The sequence below is a fragment of the Marmota flaviventris genome, chromosome 1 (assembly GCF_047511675.1).
Source record: "Marmota flaviventris isolate mMarFla1 chromosome 1, mMarFla1.hap1, whole genome shotgun sequence".
In the NCBI taxonomy this organism is placed as follows: Eukaryota; Metazoa; Chordata; class Mammalia; order Rodentia; family Sciuridae; genus Marmota; species Marmota flaviventris.
The window spans coordinates 57,019,522-57,042,004 of record NC_092498.1 but is presented as its reverse complement, the minus strand read 5'-3'; the positions used below and the strand labels follow the sequence as shown (position 1 = coordinate 57,042,004).

The 22,483-nt window shown below is 38.3% G+C and overlaps 1 long non-coding RNA gene across 1 annotated transcript; it reads right to left on the bottom strand.

Annotated features, from left to right (window-relative positions):
* Positions 1–795: 795 nt before the first annotated feature.
* On the bottom strand, positions 796–12,072 carry LOC139706020 (uncharacterized). Its single transcript, XR_011707705.1, has 3 exons — positions 11,935–12,072; positions 10,881–11,004; positions 796–2,018 (listed from the first exon to the last, which is right to left on the bottom strand). It is a non-coding gene; the product is annotated as an uncharacterized lncRNA (long non-coding RNA).
* Between the last annotated feature and the right edge of the window lie 10,411 nt (positions 12,073–22,483).

Genomic DNA, 22,483 nt, shown 5'->3' with positions numbered 1-22,483 from the left:
TATCATCTTGTCTTAATTACTATAACTTCATAAAAAATCATTGGATCTGCTAGGATAAATTAATTTTCTTCTTCAAAAAATCTTGGTTCCCCTTTGCTCCTCTGTACATATTAGAATCAACTAATGTTCTATGAAAAACCTTTTTGGTATTTTGACCATAATTGATTGCATCTTGTAGATCAATTTGGAGAAATTTATCTTGCTTATGAAGACCTATATGTTAATAAAGACAGGATATTTCTCCATTTAGATGTCCTTTAATCCTTTTTGCTAAAATTTTAGAATTTTTAAGTATAGATTTTGCACATCTTGTTATATTTCTCCCTAGCACTTTTATAGTTTCGTGATTTTCTAAGTCAATAATACTGATATTGATTTTTTAAAATAAATTATGCTTTTTTCAGAGTCTGGTATATGAAAATGAAATTGTGCTTTATATTCTTCTTATCAAAATCTTCTTTTATGTCTAATAATTTATTTTTAGAGTCTTCAGGGATTTCCATGTGGATAATCATATCATCCATAAATAATGCAATTTTTTTGGTCTTCTTTCCAATCTTTTTGTGTTTAATTTCTTGACTTACTGTATCATACAGGATCATTTCACAATGCTGATGGAAATGGTGAGGGTAGGCATTTTTACTTTGGTCCTGATTGTTAAAGACAAACTCCCCATGTTTTTGTTGCTGAGCTTTATTTAAAATTGAGATTTTTGAAGTCCCTCACAGCAGCATTTCCATTCCTTTGGCCAGCACTTAGTCACAATGTTACAGATAGCTGCAAGGGAGGCTGAGAAATATACAGTAGTTTTTTAGCTGGGTGGCACCAGACAAGTGGAGTTCTGCTAATTTGAGATGAAAAGAAAAGTGAATAATTCATTGCTGATGAATAGGGAGTTTCTACTCTGTCTTGTGGCTGTTGCCCCAACACCAAGATAGGCAATCAGGCTAGCATCATAGGGATATTTTTCAAGATACAGTAATGTCTTAGGCCTTTCCATGAAATTACAAAAGCAAACAACAACATTGTAAAAAAGCTGCATTTCCTTAACCCTGATCCTGCCTCTCCTGAACTTTGAGTTCCATTCAGGGCCAAACCTAAGACTCCCCACTTGTCATTAGAAACCACATCACTGATCACGTCTTTTCAGTTAAAGGGAAATTTAATTTTAGTTAAATTTTAATTGCCAGTGTCATTTGTTACCATTCCATCAATACTTCTTTGTATTTTGTGACTGAGGATTGAACACAGGGTCTCATACATGCCAGGAAAGTGGTCTATCACTGAGTTACTTCCCCAGATTTATTTCTTTTTATATATATATATATATATACACACACATACACACACACACACATGCACATGTTTTTCTTTTTAAAAACTTATTATTATTATTTTACTTTGACACAGGATATACTTAGTTGCCCAGGCTGGCCTTGAACTTGCCATTTTCCTGCCTCAGCCTCCCAAGTTGCTGGGATTAAGGGCGCTGGCCCACTTGTTGTATTTTGAAGGTACTTCCCCAGCCCAGGTAGCTAAGACACTAGATTTGGTGGGCTGTTTCTGGACAATGTAGAAGGAATCATGAGTTAATGCCCAGGTGTGGTTTGTTCGAACTACACTTCTACAGTCCTCATCCCTTAGTGCTTTCCCCCACACTCTAGCCACACTGGCATCCTTGCTGTTTTGATTGCCATTTTAAGTTGTGCTGATTTGATTCAGCTTGAACTATGTTTCCCAGAATTCCTGGCTCTGGCTCTTGGCAACAAGAGAACTTGGTGTGAGTTGAGAGGAAGCAGCGAAACAGCAGAGAGAACGCTATGCCAGTGGGTGCGGGGTGCCAGGTTCTGCTGCCGCACCTGCGTGTTTTGGGGGCTGGGCTGGTTCACTCTGTCGACTGGGGCAAGTCCCCAGGCTCCCAGCTCCTGCAGCTGTTGCCAGCTCCTTCATCTTTCCTGAATCCTGAGCCTGGTACGTGCCGCTCTGCAGTAAAGGCACAGATGGCTTCTGCAGTTCACCTGTGCAGTGGATGGGGGAAACAGAGAGACCAAGCATGTTCCAGTTTGTCCTTTTGGGTTTGTTCCCATTAGTTCTCAACTTGGCTCCATAGATTACAGTTTGTTCTCTTGTATCTGCTTCTGCTAATTCATGTTCGGCTTTGCTTCCTGACTGACTACTGTTCTTGCTAGTCTACTGTGGCTTTATTCAGGTCCATCACTAAATGCAGAGACATCTCCTTCTCTTGGCTTCTTCACAGCTCCCACCATTGCTTCAAGACTAATCCTTTTAATAAATAACTTTGAATAAATATTCCTTATCACTCATAGTTTTCTGCTTTGCACTTAAACACACATGCGCTCCTAGTCTGCACCTCTGCCTTGTCTCTCCCTCTGCTCAGCTCTTAGGTAAGCTCGAGATCAACACTCTCATTCTTCAAGATTCACTCCACCTTTTCAAAGAGGCCTACCCTGACCACCTAATCAAAAAACCCTCAATCCTACTTTGCATAGGGAAACTTACACTTAAGTATATAACCTAAGTATAAACATTTCAATCTCTCTTCTCCCAACCTCCCTCAAACTCTTCTGCTTTTTCTCCTTTTTTGTTCCTGCTACAAAACATTACACAATTTTTAGATAACACATTTTTTAAAAATGTACTGAGATTGATAAGTCTTTGTTTTCCCTCCTCCTCTACATAGTAAAAAGGTACTTTGTCTATTTTGTTCATTGATGTATCCTTGGCACAAAGTAAATACTTAAATGAAAAATTTTTCTCTTCCATGTTTCTGGTTTATCATCTAACTTTCCCATCCAGGTGGCCTAAGTAACTGGGTATGTCTCAGGGCCAAAAGCTCCACCATATGTATAAGTAAATGATTTTCCTTTTTCTCCAAAGTAAATTAAGTTGTGTGTGAGGTTGTTGTTTTTAATGATTAAGGGGTAAGTAGCGGGAAAGAGTGTTGTGATACTTCTGGAAAGCAGAGGGGAATAGGCATACTTGAAGGGAAAACGGGTAGAACAAAGTTTCTCTTCTCTCCAGGGCAGAGAATAACACTGTAACTTAACCCTCCTGACAGGGATAGAGTGGTTTGGTGCTGTAGTAGTGGGGTTGAGATGGAAGTGGCAGAGAATAGGCAGGAAGGCAGTAGAAAGACAGGAGCGGGAGGTACGTTGCCTTCAATAAGACAGTGGGCACAGAAAGAAGCAGAAGACTAACCAGGCGGTGGACGAGACAAGAAGAGCCACAGCAGTCGCTCCCTCCACCTGGCAGTTGTTAATAGGTCTTATTTGGCACATGCTACCATATTTTTATTGAAAATTTATAATATGTCATATTTGATACATAACTAAGTTTATGCACCATCTTTCTTTAAGAAGTATAAGTCAAGCACAATGAATCTACCAATCGATTTATAACCTAGAACACTTGAGTGCTTTTGAAGCCGCCCTGTGCTCCATCTGGAACTCATCCTAGGTAAACACATTTTGAATCTTTTTTTATCATCTCCTTGCTTTTTTTTTTGTGCGGGGGTTGGGGGGTAGGGTTTACCAAGGATTGAACTCAGGGGAACTGACCACTGAGCCACATTCCCAGCCCTATTTTGTATTTTATTTAGAGACAGGGTCTCACTGAGTTGCTTAGCACCTTATCTTTGTTGAGGTTGGCTCTGAACTTAAGATCCTCCTGACTCAGCCTCCCAAAGCACTTCGATATACAGGCATGCACCACTGATTCTGGCTCACCCCCGACCCTTTAAAAAAAATAAACATGAGTATATACCTACACAATATAGTTTGCTTTTTGCTTCTTTTGAGCTCAATAGTATCACATTGTATGTATTTACTATGTATTTAGTCTTCTGAAATTTGCTCTTTTCCTTAGCAGTCTGAGATATGTCCACCGTTGTTGCATATAGATGTGACATTTATTTTCAGAGAGCAATGAAGTTCCTAGTTTTAATGTAATAATCTCATTTATAGCGAATACTTTATGTCTGTATAAGAAATGCTTCCCCATGCAACGTCAAGAAGATACTGTTGCACAGTCTATATTACATTTTTTAAAAACATTTTAAAGTTCTGCCTCTCATAATTTTTAATTTATCTGAAATTGATTTTAATCATGATCTAACAAAGTGATCTAATTTTTTTTTTAATATGGGTAGCCCATTGTCCCAGCATCAAATATTTAAAGAGCCCATTTTTTTTCCTACTCATTCTTATCCAAACATTTAAAAATTACACTCCAAGCATTTACTATGTGTGAAGCATTTTCTAGGCATTGAATCTGCAATATCATCTACATGATATCAAATTTTCATATATATTCCTTTTTGAATATTTCTTTTATTCATGGTCAATTCATCTCTTCTTTACATACCATATTATATTAATCACAATAGCTTCATAGTAAATGCTATTATTTAGTAGAATAAATCCTTCCACCACCTTCTCTAGCAGTATCTTGGCTATCTGGGGACTTATGCTTTTCCATAACTATTTTAGACTCATTCTGTCAATATTTTCCAAAAATTTTGGAATTTTGATAGAAATCATGTAGATCAGACAAGAGTAAATTTAGTTTTCATAGCAAAAATCTTGTGCATTTTGTTATCTTTAGCTTCCTAACCTTGTTACTTTAAATGATATATGTTATTGTCTTATGTTATGCTTTATGATTGTTGCTATTGCATAGAAATAGTTTTGTATATTGATCTTACATCCAGCAGCTCGCTTTCTCAACTAATTCTAATGGTCAGTTAGTAGATCACCTTGGGTTTTCTATGTGGACACATATTATGTGTTAATGATGTTTTATTTTCTTGATTTCTAATACTTTCTTCCCTGTCCTGTTGTGTTCACAGGGGGTGGGGTATTGGGGATTGAACTCAGGGACACTTGACCACTGAGCCACATCCCCAGCCCTATTTTGTATTTTATTTAGAGACGGGGTCTCACTGAGTTGCTTAGTGCCTTGCTGTTGTTACTGAGGATGGCTTTGAACTCTCGATCCTCCTGCCTCAGCCTCCCAAGCCACTGGGATAACAGACATTATTTCATTTTTAAGTAGTGTTCCATTTCACTCGATCTTTGGTCCACTTAAACATTTGTATTGCCTCTTTATTCATTCTTTATAGTGATGACCTTGCTTATTTCACTGAGAGAACAGCTGCAACCAGAGAAGACCTTCCTAATTTAACTGCTAACAAATCTACAAACCAACCTTTTGAAATCCTGCTTTTCCCTCCTAGTATAATGAACGAACTGTGTTCGCTGTGGCCATGGTCAACTTTTCCTCTTGCGCATCAGGTTCCTTCACCTCTCCCCTTCTCAAGGATGTGGTTCTGCAATCAGCCTTCCTCCCCTCCTCTGGTACCAGCTTAAAAACATGCTGCGATAACTTAAATCTTAAGCATACAAAAATGCCTTCCTTGATCTCAACATCTTTCTTCAGCTATCTCAGTTCTCTGCGAGCTCTCTCTCTCTATATAGATAGATAGATAGATAGATAGATAGATAGATAGATAGATGATATAGATAGATACATATAGATATATAAAGAACCTCAAAAGAATCATCCATGTTTGCTAGTGTAAACACCTAGAGCGTACTTATTCATTTAATTTTTAAAAGAGGTAAAGCATTTGGGTATATGATACAGATAAACCTCTATTTACACCACTAGGGTTATTTCTGTTATTAGCAATCAAATGCATTCCTTGCTGCCTTAAACTGCCTCCCCACCCCATCCTGCACACTGCTATTAGAAGTAATATGGCACAGTGGGGAAGACAGTGAGTTGAGCCCAGTGAGACTAGCATAGATGTTACTCTCACTCTCAAGCTTATTGCACTTCAGATCCTATTTATAAAGTGAGGGTGTTGCATCTCGGATACTGATATTCTATACTTTTAAAAAGTTCCACTTCTTTCCTCTCAGGTCATGCATGAAATCAGAAGCATGAGCACAACCTGTGATTTAAAATGAAACTGCACAATTAATATTCTGGATTGAGATTCTAGAAAAGGGAAAGTTTGTATCAAAACTATTTCCATGCTTTGATGATTACTCCAGCACCCTGGTCTATCCTGCTAAGCAGGAGGAAAACGAAGATAGAGAAACAGGTAACAGCCCGTTCTCTTTCCTAAGTCTTCCTTCCTTTTACCCAACTGATGAAATACATAGTTTGGCAATTAAAAAAAAATAAAAGGGAGGACTTCAGCTTCCCACAAGTTGGAGTACATTTGTTTTTCTTTATTTCTCTTGCTAAATGCAATGAAAAACATGGGACATTATATATAAAACAAAGTTCTCTGCAAGGTGGAGAGATGAAGGAAAACTGGCTCTAGGGACCTTGGGACCCAGAAACACCGGGAGTTGTCTGGATTTTTCTTTTGCTTCATAAATCCCAGACTTGGAGCTGAAGAACCTGGTGACCTGGAAACGGAGGAGCACTACTCAACAAAAGATGGCTCTCTCTAGCCAAAGGACAAGGAAAGAGACAGCCTCGTACAAACGGAAAATTTAGACAATAACTGCTGTACTCCAGCCAAACATCACAGGAAAAAACTGTGCTCTCATTTACACTCACATGAGCAAAGGCCACATGAATGGCTGATACTTCCACCCATGTGAGGCTGTGGGGAAAGGCAGGAGAGGTGACAGAGGAAGCCTCCTAGAACAGAAGGAGTAAGACCCAGAGTCTCATAACATAATACCCCAAATGTTCAGTCTCCATTGAAATCACTCATCATGCCAAGATCCAGTTAGGTCTCCAACCAGAGGGGAAAGGACAAGAAATGACAACACTCAGAAGTCGAGATGTTAGAATTATCTGATAAAGCTTTGAGGTAGTCATGTAAAAACACTCCAAATAATAACAATCATGCAAATGAAAAATAGTCTCCCAGCAAAGAAATATAAACTCTTGATAAATAAAAGAACCAAATGAAAATTTTAGAAATAAAAATATAGTAATCAAAAACTCAGTGGATGGACTCAAAGCAGAAGAGAAGTCACAGAGGAAAGAAATTTATGAAGTGGAAGACAGAATAGAAACTGCCTTATTTCTAAACAGAAAACGGATTTTTAAAAAATAAACAGGTCTCAAGAGACCTGTGACACTCAAACACAAAAATCTAACATTCATGTCTTTAAGGTCCTGGGAAAAGAGAGAGAAGATGGGGCAGAAAAGCAGAGAAATATTGCCTGAAAACTTTCCAAATTGGGCAAAAGACAAACTCCAGATTCAGGAAACGAGAGAACCCTGACCAGGTGACCCTATTTTATTTGATATACTTTGTTCTCACTGTTAATTTTCAGCAATTGTATCCATATTTTACAGTTGTTTCAGTTATAATATAGAAAGTTTAAACAATAAAATTAATAAACTGGTATATAAATCAAACATAGAATGCCACACTCAACAGAATATACATTTAAGCACATGATAATAGTCATGCATCACTTCATGACAGGGACATGTTCTCAGAAATGCACTGTCAGGTGATTTCCTCATTCAACAAACATGCTAGAGTGTGCTTATGCAGACCCAGATGGTATAGCTTTCAATGCACCTGGACTATATGGTAGGAACCATCATATATGCTCTGTCGTTCACTGAAGTTTATATGGTACATGACTGTAGTTAAGTTGTGACTATATACTGGGCCAAAGTCCTTGGAAATTTCAAGGGATTGAACATTGCAGAAATCACGATGTACCTTAGCAGAAAAAAATCCCTTTTAAAAATTACAAACTCTATTATGTTTGGAAACACGTTGCTAAATAATCAGTGGAGCAAAGAAAAATTATGATGGGAAATTTTTGAATATATTGACAACTATGGAAAAATATTGTGTATCAAAAACTTGTGAAATAAAGTAGAAATTTTAAGGTATCAGATATGTATATTAGAAGAAAAGAAAGGTTGAAAAAAATTAATGAGCTAAGTACCATTTCAATATAGCGGGTGGGGAGGATGAAGCAAACCTAAACAAAATAGAAGGAAAGAATTAATGAAGATAGGAGTAGACATTGCACAAAGAAAATACACATAAAATAGCAAAACAAACAAACAAACAAAACAAGACTCAAAGTAGACCCTTTGAAAAGATGGATCAAATTGACAAACCTTTGGTGATATGAATCAAAAAAAAGTTGGAAGGCGCAAAACAACAGGAATGAGAGAAGAAACAACTGCAGGCAGTGCAGACGTCAGAAACAAAATTAATAGGCTATTCTGAATTTCACACTAATAATTTGAATATTCAGGTGAAAAGTTAGGGAAGAATATAACTGACTCAAAAAGAGTAAATATCTGAATAATCCTATAATCACTACCAAGACTCAATCAGTAATTTAAAAGCAATCCTCCCACAAAGCAAATTCTAGAATTTCTGTCTTTCTTTTTTTGGGGGGTGGGGGAGGGGTACTGGGGATTGAACTCAGAAGCTTTTTACTACTAAGGTACAGCCCTGGCTCTCTTTGATTTTTTTTTTTTTTTTTTTTTTTGAGACAGGGTCTTGCTAAGTTGCTTAGGGCCTTACTAAATTGCTGAGGCTGGTCTCAAACTTGGGATCCTCCTGCCTCAGCTTCCTGAGTCACTGGGATTATAGGCATGTACCACCATGCCAGGCTATCCAGGTAAATTCTATTAAACATTCAAGGCTTTCAATATTACACAAATTATTTCAGAGTAGTCTTGACTCACTCATTGCACTGGTCTGGGAGAAGTTACCTGTGACATGAATAACCACAGGACCAGTAACCACAGTATTATGGAACTATAGGAAATCACTGAGGGTAAAAGTAGAAATCAACAATTGGCAATTTCACAGAAAGGATATGAACACTGAGAAATGATAAGCTCATTTATAGTTTGGAAAACTAAAACTGATATGAAACACTTCCCATTTACCAGATGGGCACAAGATAAGCAGTGAAAACAATGCTAGGTGTTGATAAGACCATCCACAGTGGGCTCCCACACCCACGCCTGCAGGGAGTGCAAACTGGTGTTAACTATTTTGGTTTGACATTACCAAAGTGGGACGTGTATATATACTCTACAGTCTACCAATTCCACTGTTACCATTTCATAACAGCAAGAGCTCTGAACAATTCAAATGCCCATCAAAAAATTGGTCTGTAAATTAAGACATATTTACACAATAAAACTACATCTGTAAGAATTAATAAACTAAAGGTAAATCCATCAACATGGATTTTTTTTTAAATAGCAAGGAAAATAAACAACAACAACAACAAAAAAAACAAAAAACAAAAAAAACCCAAAAAACAAACCCACATGATTTTATAAATTTCAAAAGCTCACAATCACAACCACATGCTATTTAAGATATAAAAACTACCAAAAAGAAATTAGGCCAGGTGCAGTGGCACACACCTGTAATCCCAGTTGCTAGGGAGGGTGAGGCAGGAGGATTGTGAATTCAAAGCCAGCCTTAGCAAAAGGGAGGTGCCAAAGTTTATCCCCCGTACCATAAAAAAAAAAAAAAAAGAAAGAAATTAACACAATGTTTAGAATTGAGATGCATCAGGGAAGAGCAGTTGAAGAAAGTTTGAGGGAACCTGGTAATGTTTCTTCATTTGGGAACTAAAGAGGTACATTTTCATATATTTCTGTATATATACTATTTTTAATAATAAAATTGTTGAATATAGTACATTAGGTATATTTGGACACACCAAAATACCAAGTTCTCATTCTTGGAATCTGTAAATGTTAATTTATTTTGAAAAGGTTTTTGCAGATGTGCAGATGTGATTAAGGATCTTGAGATTATCCATTTGGCCCTAGACTCCATCACAATTGTCCTTGAGAGGCAACTGTCTTATGTATCTTTTGTACGGGCATAAAAGAAGGCATGTGGACAGGTAGAGACTGGAGTGTTGTGGCTGTAAGCCAAGAAGAAGAAGCCAGCAACCACCAGATGCTTAGAGGCAAGGAGTGAATTCTCTCTTAAAGCCTCTGGAGGGACTGTGACGTTGATGACATCTTTACTTCACAGAAGAAAATAGATTTTGAATTTCTGACATCTGGAATTACAAGAGGATAAATTTGTCTTTAAGCCACCAAGTTTGTAGGGATTTGTTGCAGCAGCTTCAGGAAACTCATGCAAATAAAGAATGGGTATGATCTGCCTTTGGATGGCTAGGGAGACCCAGCAAAACTCCAGACATTTTGTAGGAGCACCAACTAGCACAGCCAGATTTTTCCCAGCAATGTTCACCAGCTTGAATATCCTCAGTAAGAGTTCACAGAATGATCTATGGTTGGGTTTTCCTAAGGCAGGAGCTAGAGAAAACTGGTATGAGAGAGTAGTAGTTAGGCAGAGTCAAAGAGATGACCAGAAGAGATGAGGAGAAAGTAAGGAAATTAACCAGTCTTCCTGAAAGAACAGATGCAGTGGGAGGATAAAACTGAAAAGACAGCTGGCTGAGGTCAGAAAGAATTCAGAGGCAATTAAGGTCAAGAGGTCTAGAGTGTGGTTTTGAAGGTGGGTGAATGAAGTGCAACAAGGAAAAGAAAGACACTACAAGGTTCTAGAAAATGATATTGTGATGAAGACCCTGATCACTCAGCTGAGATGTCTACTAAAGTCACAGAGCCTTCCTCTCAGTTCAATGAATGCTGGTCGAAGACTTAAACTGACATAGATAAATTTATTTCAAGAAACAATCCAACAATGTTCACAAATGCCTTTCTAGTTCTCATTATGAGAAAAGGCCTTGGGAGTCCTTTCTGTAAATTATAGACAAAGCTAGTTTATAAGGTGCCCAGAAGTAAAGGATCTACATGGTGCTTTTTGTCAACAGGAACCAATGCTACTAAAATTTGTGCACATAGATCACCTGGGGAAAGTTGTTCATATGCAGTCTGGCTCAAAGGTCTGGAGTGTGCTCTGAATTTCTTCTGGCTTCAAAGTGATACTGTTATCTTCTGGCTGGATTTGGTTCCTCCCCCCTCTCCCCCTGCCTGCATAAGAAATGGGTGAACAATATAAAAAGGAAAAATACATTTTAGGCAGATTTAGCTGGGCTAGCTCTGTTGGGCCCATCCTAAGCATGAGGAATTCTGGGAGCTCTCCATTTCAATGCTAATGGCTAGTAGTCAATGGTTGAATCAGATTAAGTATTTTCCTCTTTTGAAAAAGTAAACCTTAAAAGCCTGGCCCATTTGAAAATGATCTTCCCATGTAGAGAAGACCAATGCTGAATTTGTCCTTTCCACCTCCTTCCATTATGACAATGGCTCAGAGAGTATAGTGAATACTCAATCAGACCACCAGGTTACTCCAGGGAATCAGACTGTAACTTGTATTGGAAATATGAGATAATTCTTATTTATTAGAATAAGTATATTTAGCAAGGTTGCAGTATACAAGGTCAATAATAAAAAATAAATTGATAGTATATTTCTATATACTATCAATGGATAACTAAATTAACCTATTTACAATGACATAAAAATATTAACTACTTAGGGATAAATCACAAAACATGTACAGAATGCATGTATACTGAAAACCACAAAATATTGCTGAGAGAAATAAAGACTTATATACATGTAGAATTCTACCATGTTGGAGTCAGAAGACTTAACATTAGGATGCCAATTCCTCCCAGATTGTTATACAGATTCAACACAATTCAAATTAAAAGCCCAGTAAGGTTTTTTTTGTTTGTTTGTTTTTGGTGGTAGAAACTAGCAAACTGGTTCTAAAAACATAAAATTTATATGGAAATACGAAATATAGCTAAAAGTACTTGAAAAAGAACAAAATGCTAACCACTGGCTGATTTTGAGACTCATTACAAAGCTACAGTAATCAACATAATGTGGTAATGGCATCAAGTAAGACAAATAGATCAGCAAAACAGAATCTGAGTGCAAAAATTGACTTACACAAATGTGGACTAAGGCACAAAGGCAAGTCCATGGGAAAAGGGCTATTTTTCAACAAATGGTGCTGGAACCGGCGATCCATATGCCACAACACCTGTCCCCATAAAAAACCCAAGAACAAAAACTTTTGATCACTACCTTGAACCATATATGAGATCAAATCAAAATGTAAAACTTTAGATGTGAAACTCCAAATCACAAAACTTTTGGAGTGATAAGGGGAGCAAAACAAAAACACCAGGATATATTTTTCTTTTCCCTTTTTTTTTTTTTTTTGGTACTGGGGATTCAACTCAGGGGCACCAACCAATGAGCCACATCCCCAGCCCTATTTTTTAGAGACAGGGTCTCAATGAGTTGCTTAGTGCCTCGCCATTGCTGAGGCAGGCTTTGAACTCACAATCCTCCTGTCTCAGCCTCATGAGCCACCGGAATTACAGGTGTGTACCACTGTGCCCAGGGGATCACACAAAATTTCATAGATGCAACACCAAAATTGCAATCCAGAAGAAAAACAATAAATTTTACTTTACCAAAATTAAAAATCTCTGCTCTTCAGAATGTAAAAGACAAACCCAATAATGAACTTAATTGCAGAACTAGAACAATACCACTATATACCTATTAAAATGGCTCCAATTAAAAATTCTGACTATACCAAGCATTTGATGAAGATGTAAAGTACCTTGACCTTCATATATTACTGGTGGGAATGTAAAGTGGCACAACCATTTTGGCACCTTCTTATAAGTTAAATATGTTCCTATCATAGAAATCAGCTATTCTACTCCTAGGTATTTATGCAAGACAACAGCAAGCATATGTCTATATGAAGACTCATATGTTCACAGCAGCTTTATTTGCATTAGTCCAAAGCTTGAAACAGCCCAAATATTCACCAGCAGGTGAATATATAAACAAATTGTGATAATCTACACAATGGATGAACACTCAGCAATAAAAAAGGAATGAGCTGTTGATATGCTCAACATGGATGAATCTCACGTTACGTGGAGTAAGTGCCTAACAAAAAGGATGTACGCTGGTTGTAAATACATTTACATTGAGCTCTAGAAAATGCAAACCTATGTGGTTGCTGGGAAATAAGTGGGATGGGTGGGTGAGAGAGGAAGGAAGAAATATGGGGAGGAGACTGATAATATGTTCATTATCTTGATGTGGTGAGTTTATGCATATATATTTCAAGATTTATTAAGTAATTTAGATGTCTACTGTATATCAATTATAACCTAAAAACTGGCTTTAAGAATCTAATCACGTTCTTTATAATTCAAATAGCAAGCATGGCTTCACTTGTAAATATTATTCTTCTACAAGCAAAGTCCAAGAAAACTGCAATAATATACTTGGCATGACAGTTAAAATACATAATAATGTTATCTTATTTCGATCAGTTTAATTGGTAAATTTCCATGTACTTATTCCACAACATAAGAAATGCTATTGAGGGCTGGGGATGTGGCTCAAGCGGTAGCGCGCCCGCCTGGCATGCGTGCGGCCCGGGTTCCATCCTCAACACCACATACAAAGATGTTGTATCCGCCAAAAACTAAAGAATAAATATTTAAAAAAAAGAAGTGCTACTGATCAAATTTTATGTTACTAAAATGATCAAGAGATAACACAATATTAATTTGTGATTGCATGTGCTACACTGAAACAAATACAGCTATTGCATTACCAAATAAGCATATTTCCTATTTTCAGAGATTTCAAGAGTTATGTATTAAAGAAAGGGAGGGTTTATCTAATTTCCAAACACAATAAAGAAATAAAGCTATCAATATTTACAGATGATATAATTATCCACATAAAAAGAGAATCCATATTTTATAAAAATAATGAAAGGTTTGGAAAGGTTGTCTCATATTTCTATCAAGCCAATAAAATCCACAGAACTCTTTGTATAGCAGCAATAAACAATTACAATTTAAAATATAATTTAAGAACACGCACAGAGCAGGCCCAGCGGCCTGCTGAGGGGCAGAGCCGCCCCCCACCCCCCTCGCCTGCCAGGTAAGGGAAGGGTGACCACTGACAGAAAAGGCCCAGTGGCCCGCGGCGGGACAGAGCTTCCAATCACTCCTGCAAGGTAGGCGGGCCTGCGACCCACCGGCAGAAGAGGAGCAGCCGCCTGCTGAGAGGCTGAGCCGCCCCCTCCCCCTGCGCAGGCATAGTAGAGGGAACTGTGACGAAACACAGAGCAGGCCCAGCGGCCGGCTGAGGGGCAGAGCCGCCCCCCACCCCCCTCGCCTGCCAGGTAGGGGAAGGGTGACCACCGACAGAAAAGGCCCAGTGGCCCGCGGCGGGACAGAGCTTCCAATCACTCCTGCAAGGTAGGCAGGCCTGCGACCCACCGGCAGAAGAGGAGCAGCCGCCTGCTGAGAGGCTGAGCCGCCCCCTCCCCCTGCGCCGGCATAGTAGAGGGAACTGTGACCAAACACAGAGCAGGCCCAGCGGCCTGCTGAGGGGCAGAGCCGCCCCCCACCCCCCTCGCCTGCCAGGTAGGGGAAGGGTGACCACCGACAGAAAAGGCCCAGTGGCCCGCGGCGGGACAGAGCTTCCAATCACTCCTGCAAGGTAGGCGGGCCTGCGACCCACCGGCAGAAGAGGAGCAGCGGCCTGCTGAGAGGCAGAGCCGCCCCCTCCCCCCCCGCGCCTGCAAGGTAGTCGGAACTGTGACCACTATCAGAACAGGTCAGACCTGCAACCGAGAGACAGAACAGGCCCAGTGGCCTGAGGAAGGGTAGAGCCGCCCCCCCCCATGCCTGCAAAGTAGGCGGACCTGCGACCCACTGGCAGTACAGCCCCAGAGGCCTGCAGAGGGGCAGTGCCGCTGCCTGCGCCTGCAAAGTAGGCAGAACTGCGACCACCGACAGAACAAGCCTAGCGGCCCGCAGAGGAACAGAGCCGCCGCCCGCGCCTGCAAGGTCGGCGGACCTGCTACCGACTGGCAGAGCAGGCCCAGCGGCCTGCCAGCGTGGTAGGCACATTGCCCCAATTGGAGGAGGGGCAGAGCCGCCGCCCGCGCCTGCGAGGGAGACTTTGCAAATATACAAGACCAATATAAATATATAGGGGGAAAATTCAATAGCACAACAGTTTCACCAAGTAGAAAGGAACGCGAACAGTATGAAGAGACAAGGAAAGAAAGGACCACAAGCATTGCAGGTCAACTCAACGTTAGAAGAGGTAATAGCTGCAGCTGATGGAATGTCAGATAAAGAATTCAGGATATACATGCTTCAGATGATCTGGAGTCTCAAGGAAGACATCAGACAGCAAAATCAGACAATGAAAGATCACTTCAACAATGAATTACATAAACAAATCCAAGAAGCAAAAGATCAACTATACAGGGAAATAGAGGTTATAAAAAACAAACAAACAGAAATCCTAGAAATGCAGGAAGCAATAAGCCAACTTAAAAACTCAATTGAGAATACTACCAGCAGAGTAGAACACTTAGAAGACAGAACATCAGACAATGAAGATAAAGTATTTCAACTTGAAAAGAACATAGACAGCTCAGCAAGACTGTTAAGAAACCATGAGCAGAACATCCAAGAAATATGGGATAACATCAAGAGACCAAATTTAAGAGTCATTGGGATACAGGAAGGAACAGAGTTTCAAACCAAAGGAATGAGCAATCTATTCAATGAAATAATACGAGAAAACTTCCCAGACTTGAAGAATGAGACAGAACCCCAAATCCTAGAAGCCTACAGGACGCCGAATGTGCAAAATCATAAGAGACCCACACCTAGACACATTATAATGAAGATGCCCAACATACAGAATAAGGAGAGAGTTTTAAAAGCTACAAGAGAAAGGAAGCAGATCACATTTAGGGGTAAGCCAATCAGGATAACAGCTGATCTTTCAACACAGACTCTGAAAGCTAGAAGATCCTGGAATAACATATTTCAAACACTGAAAGAAAATGGGTTCCAACCAAGAATTGTGTTTCCAGCGAAATTAAGCTTCAGGATGGAAGATGAAATTAAAACCTTCCACGATAAACAAAAGTTAAAAGAATTTGCAGCTAGAAAACCATCTCTTCAAAACATCCTTGGCAAAACATTACAGGAAGAGGAAATGGAAAATAACAATGAAAACCAACAGTGGGAGGTAGGACACTAAAGGGGGGAAAATAATCAAAGTGGAAAACAAACCATGTTTAGTAACATAAATAAACAAATATGGCTGGAAGAACAACCCATATCTCAATAATAACCCTAAATGTTAATGGCTTAAACTCACCAATCAAGAGACACAGGCTAGTAGAATGGATCACAAAACAAGACCCAACAATATGCTGCCTACAGGAGACACATTTGATAGGAAAAGACATACATAGACTGAAGGTGAAAGGTTGGGAAAAATCATATCACTCATATGGACTTCGGAAACAAGCAGGAGTATCCATACTCATATCAAATAAAATAGATTTTAAGCCAAAGTTAATCAAAAGGGATAAAGAGGGACACTATATACTGCTCAAGGGAACCATACACCAACAAGACATAACAATCATAAATATATATGCCCCAAACAATGGTGCAGCTATGTTCATCAAACAAACTCTTCTCAAGTTCAAGAGTCTAATAGACCACCATACAATAATCATGGGAGACTTCAACACACCTCTATCACCACTGGACAGATCTTCCAAACAAAAGTTGAATAAGGAAACTATAGAACTCAATAACACAATTAATAACCTAGACTTAATTGACATATATAGAATATACCACCCAACATCAAGCAGTTACACTTTTTTCTCAGCAGCACATGGATCCTTCTCAAAAATAGATCATATATTATGTCACAGGGAAACTCTTAGACAATACAAAGGAGTAGAGATAATACCATGCATCCTATCTGATCATAATGGAATGGAACTGAAAATCAACGATAAAAGAAGGAAGGAAAAAGAATACATCACTTGGAGAATGAACAATAGGTTACTGAATGATCAATGGGTTATAGAAGACATCAAGGAGGAAATTAAAAAATTCTTAGAGATTAATGAAAACACAGACACAACATATCGGAATCTATGGGACACATTGAAAGCAGTTCTAAGAGGAAAATTCATTGCTTGGAGTTCATTCCTTAAAAAAAGAAAAAACCAACAAATAAATGATCTCATACTTCATCTCAAAATCCTAGAAAAAGAAGAGCAAAACAACAGCAAAAGAAGTAGAAGGCAAGAAATAATTAAAATCAGAGCTGAAATTAATGAAATCGAAACAAAAGAAACAATTGAAAAAATTGACAAAACTAAAAGTTGGTTCTTTGAAAAAATAAACAAAATCGACAGACCCTTAGCCATGCTAGCGAAGAGAAGAAGAGAGAGAACTCAAATCACTAACATACGGGATGAAAGAGGCAATGTCACAACAGACACTTCAGAAATACAGAAGATAATCAAAAATTATTTTGAATCCTTATACTCCAATAAATTAGAAGATAGTGAAGGCATAGATAAATTTCTGAAGTCATATGATCTGCCCAGATTGAGTCAGGAGGATATAGACAACCTAAACAGACCAATATCAATTGAGGAAATAGAAGAAACCATCAAAAGACTACCAACTAAGAAAAGCCCAGGACCGGATGGGTATACAGCAGAGTTTTACAAAACCTTTAAAGAGGAACTAATACCAATACTTTTCAAGCTACTTCGGGAAATAGAAAAAGAGGGAGAACTTCCAAATTCATTCTACGAGGCCAACATCACCCTGATACCTAAACCAGACAAAGACACTTCAAAGAAAGAAAACTACAGACCAATATCTCTAATGAACCTAGATGCAAAAATCCTCAATAAAATTCTGGCCACTCGGATACAAAAACATATCAAAAAAATTGTGCACCATGACCAAGTAGGATTCATCCCTGGGATGCAAGGCTGGTTCAATATACGGAAATCAATAAATGTTATTCACCACATCAATAGACTTAAAAATAAGAACCATATGATCATCTCGATAGATGCGGAAAAAGCATTCGACAAAGTACAGCATCCCTTTATGTTCAAAACTCTAGAAAAACTAGGGATAACAGGAACATACTTCAATATTGTAAAAGCAATCTATGCTAAGCCTCAGGCTAGCATCATTCTGAATGGAGAAAAATTGAAGGCATTCCCTCTAAAATCTGGAACAAGACAGGGATGCCCTCTCTCACCACTTCTGTTCAACATAGTTCTCGAAACACTGGCCAGAGCAATTAGACAGACGAAAGAAATTAAAGGCATCAAAATAGGAAAAGAAGAACTTAAATTATCACTATTTGCAGATGACATGATTCTATACCTAGCAGACCCAAAAGGGTCTACAAAGAAACTATTAGAGCTAATAAATGAATTCAGCAAAGTGGCAGGATATAAAATCAACACGCATAAATCAAAGGCATTCCTGTATATCAGCGACAAATCCTCTGAAATGGAAATGAGGACAACCACTCCATTCACAATATCTTCAAAAAAAATAAAATACTTGGGAATCAACCTAACAAAAGAGGTGAAAGACTTATACAATGAAAACTACAGAACCCTAAAGAGAGAAATAGAAGAAGATCTTAGAAGATGGAAAAATATACCCTGTTCATGGATAGGCAGAACTAACATCATCAAAATGGCGATATTACCAAAAGTTCTCTATAGGTTTAATGCAATGCCAATCAAAATCCCAACGGCATTTCTTGTAGAAATAGAGAAAGCAATCATGAAATTCATATGGAAAAATAAAAGACCCAGAATAGCAAAAACAATGCTAAGCAGGAAATGTGAATCAGGCGGTATAGCGATACCAGACTTCAAACTATATTACAGAGCAATAGTAACAAAAACAGCATGGTACTGGTACCAAAACAGGCGGGTGGACCAATGGTACAGAATAGAGGACACAGAAACCAATCCACAAAACTACAACTATCTTATATTTGATAAAGGGTCTAAAAGCATGCAATGGAGGAAGGACAGCATCTTCAACAAATGGTGCTGGGAAAACTGGAAATCCATATGCAACAAAATGAAACTGAATCCCTTTCTCTCGCCATGCACAAAAGTTAATTCAAAATGGATCAAGGAGCTTGATATCAAATCAGAGACACGCCGTCTGATAGAAGAAAAAGTTGGCTACGATCTACATACTGTGGGGTCGGGCTCCAAATTCCTCAATAGGACACCCATAGCACAAAAGTTAATAACTAGAATCAACAAATGGGACTTACTCAAACTAAAAAGTTTTTTCTCAGCAAAAGATACAATAAGAGAGGTAAATAGAGAGCCTACATCCTGGGAACAAATCTTTACTCCTCACACTTCAGATAGAGCCCTAATATCCAGAGTATACAAAGAACTCAAAAAATTAGACAATAAGAGAACAAACAACCCAATCAACAAATGGGCCAAGGACCTGAACAGACACTTCTCAGAGGAGGACATACAATCAATCAACAAGTACATGAAAAAATGCTCACCATCTCTAGCAGTCAGAGAAATGCAAATCAAAACCACCCTAAGATACCATCTCACTCCAGTTAGATTGGCAGCCATTATGAAGTCAAACAACAACAAGTGCTGGCGAGGATGTGGGGAAAAGGGTACACTTGTACATTGCTGGTGGGACTGCAAATTGGTGCAGCCAATTTGGAAAGCAGTATGGAGATTTCTTGGAAAGCTGGGAATGGAGCCACCATTTGACCCAGCTATTCCCCTTCTCGGTCTATTCCCTAAAGACCTAAAAAGAGCATGCTACAGGGACACTGCTACATCGATGTTCATAGCAGCACAATTCACAATAGCTAGACTGTGGAACCAACCTAGATGCCCTTCAATGGATGAATGGATAAAAAAAAATGTGGCATTTATACACAATGGAGTATTACTCTGCATTAAAAAATGACAAAATCATAGAATTTACAGGGAAATGGATGGCATTAGAGCAGATTATGCTAAGTGAAGCTAGCCAATCCCTAAAAAACAAATGCCAAATGTCTTCTTTGATATAAGGAGAGTAACTAAGAACAGAGTAGGGTCGAAGAGCATGAGAAGAAGATTAACATTAAACAGGGATGAGAGGTGGGAGGGAAAGGGAGAGAGAAGGGAAAATGCATGGAAATGGAAGGAGACCCTCAGAGTTATACAAAAGTACATACAAGAGGAAGTGAGGGGAAGGGGAAAAATAATACAAGGGGGACAAACGAATGTCAGTAGAGGGGGCAGAGAGAGAAGAGGGGAGGGGAGGGGAGGGGAGGGGGGATAGTAGAGGATAGGAAAGGCAGCAGAATACAACAGACACTAGTATGGCAATATGTAAATCAATGGATGTGTAACTGATGTGATTCTGCAATCTGTATATGGGGTATACAGATCTGTAAATGGGAGCTCATAACCCACTTGAATCAAATTGTGAAATATGATATATCAAGAACTATGTAATGTTTTGAACAGCCAACAATAAAAAATTAAAAAAAAAATAAAATAAAATATAATTTAAATTTATTATGTATAATAGCAACAGAAACTACAAGACCAATAGATACAAACCTTAACTCTGTATGTAGAAAATTATAAAGCTTTATTGGAGGGCAAAAAGATATAAATGAAGAGACATGCCATGTTTGTAAATACAAAGCCTCAGCAATATGACAATTTTCCCCAAATTGAATAGAGAAATTCAGTTCTTTCCAAATGAAATCCCTCAAAATTTTTAGAAACTTGACAAGCTCATCCTAAAATTTATGCAAGAGTGAATGGCTTCAAGGTAGCCAAATCAACTGTGAATAACAGTAAGAATCATATGATTGTGCTTACTGCGTCAGATAGCAATTTTTTTCTGTATAGCTAAAGAGAACTTAAAAGGGTGACGAGGCTAGAATACAGAACTGGTACAAGACTAAAAAAAGGGATAAAAAATAATGTGGAAATCTGATATATGACACGGGTAGATAAAAGATGAACTTTTAAAATAAATGGCCCTATGAAAATTGGCTATGAGTACTGAAAAGTATAAAAAGTATGACACTGAGCCAGGTGTGGTGGTGCACGCCTGTAATCCAGGAGGGAGACTGACAGGAGGATCACAGGTTCAAAGCTGGCCTCAGCTATAGTGAGGCACTAAGCAACTCAGTGAAGCCTTGCCTCTAAATACAAAATAGGGCTGGGGATGTGGCTCAGTGGCCGAGTGTTCCTGAGTTCAATCCCCAGTACCCACCTCCAAAAATGTATGACACCGAGAAGAAGATTTAGGATACACAAACATAAACCATGAAGAAGATAGTTAAATATTAAAATAAAAAACATTTATATGAAAGAAATCATAAAGAGAAAACAAATAAATATAGGAGAAAATGGCCAAGCTCAATAGCAATTAGAAATACTCAAAGTTAAAAACATCAAAGATATTTCAAGCTCATCAGATTGGCAATAATCCAGTAGTATCAACTACTGGCAAAGACATGGAGCAAGAGGAATTCTTGCATATTGCTGGTGGGAAACTGAATTGGTTACAAGCATTTTGCTAAATAATTTTGTAATACCTCAGTTACAACTGACTATGTATCTCACATTCTAATATTCCCCATTTTTTATGATATGTTCTGAGAAATCTTCACACCGATTTCAACACAATATTTATTTCTATTTGTATTAATGAAGGGCAGGAAAAGGCTGTATTTATAATATTTTATTTCCTTAAAAATAAGATGCAAGTTAAGTACTTGTATAATTATTTTGTACACTCACCTGATGTTATATAATAAAATCATCTAAATGATCTAAAATCATAAAGGACAAACAATACTGCTGTTAACATTAAGAATCTTTGTCCACACAAACTCTATTCACAAAAAAAATTAATAAAGATTGTCTATAAATAATTCCCTGCAACCTATCACTTAGGTTAAAGCTTTTATTGCTTGTCTTGAAAATTATCCTATAAATTGCTTGTTTTACCTGAAAAGCAGGTAGTGAAAAAGTAACAACTTTTAAGTCTACTCTCATTAGCCTATTAACTTTTCTTCTTCTTCTTTTTTTAAATATATATATATATATATATATATATATATATATATATATATATACACACACACACACACACACACACACACACACACACACACACACATATACATACACACTGGGGATTGCACCAGGGCTGCTTTAACAATGAGCTACATCTTCAGCCCTTTTTATTTTGAGACAGGATCTTGCTAAGTTACTGAGGCTGGTCCTGAACTTGTGATCCTCCTGCCTCAGACTCAGGATTACAGGTGTGTGCCACCAGGCCCAGTCAATAGCCTAATAACTTTTAATTTTATTAACATCATGAACATCTACAATCAGCAGGAAAATATACCCAAACATCCAGGACTCCTTAAGGAATACCGTAAAGGGAGAAGTCTGTACAATTGAAGCTTATCCTGCTTCTCAGACACAGACCAGCTTCCCCACTAAGCTCCATGGACTGTATGTTAAGAATCTATACATTAGATGCTACCAAAAATTAGTAAT